The sequence below is a fragment of the Amblyomma maculatum genome, chromosome 9, assembly GCF_055883805.1.
Source record: "Amblyomma maculatum isolate TAMU_Amacu chromosome 9, ASM5588380v1, whole genome shotgun sequence".
Taxonomy (NCBI): Eukaryota; Metazoa; Arthropoda; class Arachnida; order Ixodida; family Ixodidae; genus Amblyomma; species Amblyomma maculatum.
Window position 1 is genome coordinate 109784911 of NC_139352.1, and position 2293 is coordinate 109787203.

The following is a 2293-nucleotide window of genomic DNA, read 5'->3' on the forward strand; positions in this document are numbered from 1 at the left end:
GCTTTTGGATTGAAGCTAAATGTAAGTGCCTTTTCGCTGTTCCTAAGATGCACTTTTTTGGGAGATGTCGTTAGTGCAAAATATTCGTGCCTATTGCCTTCCAAAGTAGATGCCGTTGTTAAACACCTGTTAATCATGATCTCGCAACGTTGCATTCTTTCCTGCGACTTGTAGGGTAATACTACTGTTTTATACCCGATTTGCTTATCTGGTTGAACCATTGAGAATTCTTTTGAGGTCAAATCAAACGTATGCTTGGAATTAGGAAGCCCAACCAAGTTGTGATCTCGTAAAAAGCGCCTTACCAGTTAGCCACGTCATTCCAACTTTCAACCCAGATTTCGATGTAATTGTCATCGCAGATGCTTCAGAAAAAGGTTTGAGTGCTATGCTTCAACAACACGTTGGTGAAGAAATGCGCAGGGTTGAATTTGCATCGATAACATTGACCGCTGCGGAACGAAGATATTCTGTGGGTGAGTGAGAGACTTTGTCATGCCTGCTTGCATACGAGCATTGACATTAAGTATACCTTCGAGGAAGAAGGTTTGTGTACAGCAGAGGCCATAAGGGTTCGACTTAATTGTCACCTGCAAAGCTCCTAGATGGTCGTCAACCCGGAACACTGCTGAGTACTGCTAGAATACTCTCTGGGATGAACATACATAAAGTGGGCCCGGGAGCGGCGTTCGCGCTGACATGGCTGACGTTTCATGCTTCCGCTTTGTTCAGGTGGGGACCTGCCTGCTTGGTCCCTATCTATGCATGGCACGGAAAATAACTCCCCGTCTGTTCTTCCTGGATTGGATAACGCTTCCTGGCCCTATCACCCGAGCGTCACTGGTTTCCCTTGGGGCGTTTCCATCAGCACTATCACATCAGCCACATCAACGAGTGCATCACCAGCGCGGGATATAAGAAGCCACCGCATCTGGCCAAGCTTCAGTTGGCCCGGGAGCGGCGTTCGCGCTGACATGGCTGACGTTTCATGCTTCCGCTTTGTTCAGGTCTGTAACTCCGTCTCACTGTTTGCAAAACGCACTAGTAACCGGTGCTTACTGCTGCTCCCGAGCCCATGCGCTTTGTGTGATATTTGTGAAGATTGCATTGATGTAATTAGCGAATTCCTGTTGCGTTCTGGTGACATTGAAAGCAATCCTGGCCCGAACAATGACAACACTGCTGTAGCAGACTCTGCACGGCTTGATGAAATTCTTGAGCGCCTAAAAATCCTAACAGAGGGGCAAGCTAATCTTTTGGGCGTTGTTAATGACATTAAGGCCTCTCAGCAATCACTTGAATCAAAAATTGATCACCTAAATGGTCGCCTGTCAAAGGTGGAGGCCAGGACTGCTGATCTTGATGAATTTGAACACCATTTACAAACTGCTCAAGAAGCAATTAGCGGTGTTGTTCAGCAAAGCGATAGCCTGCGTTCCCGTCTCGATGACCTGGAAGACCGAGCTCGTCGCAACAATCTTGTGTTCCATGGCATTGAAGACAGCTCTGAATTATGGGAACAGACTGAGGAAAAGCTTGTTGGCTTGCTTACACAGTACACGGACTTAGAAATACCCCCTAACGCAATAGAGCGCGCTCATCGTCTCGGTGGACGCTACCAAGACGACAAATGCAGACCTTTAATAGTCAGGTTTTCCCATTTTAATGTGAAAGAGAGTGTCCTTCTGCAAAAATCAAAGTTAAAGGAACAGGATATATCGGTCGTTGAAGACTTCTCACCAGCAACAAGGCATACGAGGAAGAAGTTGATCGAATCTGCTAAATTGTTACCAGAATCGCCCATTTTTCACCTCCGCTATGATAAACTGCACGTGAATAAAAAGATTTACTTCTATGACAGCTCAAATGACAGTGTGCAGGAATTAAAGCAAAGAATTTCGTCCCGCCCAGACAAAAGAAAAGCTAACATAAGCAGTGGACCGGCTTCGGATACTCGATCGCATGCCAACCAGGCGACGACGTCTGGCGCGCCCTGTCAGCAATCTTCATCCTAACAATCAAAGTTAATTGTTAGCGAGAACCACGTTCAGGTGCTTTTTACTAACATAAGAAGGGTAGTGAACAAACGCGATCGACTTAATGCTCTTATAGGTACCACTAACGCAGACCTAATCATTCTAACGGAGACCTGGTTGAACGCAAAAATCGAAAGCAGCGAAATTTTTTATGGTCCCAAAACATACGATATTTACCGTTCCGATAGAGAAGGCAGATACGGTGGTGGAACGCTGATTGTGATATCACAAAGCATCCACTCTTTCCTGATATCGCA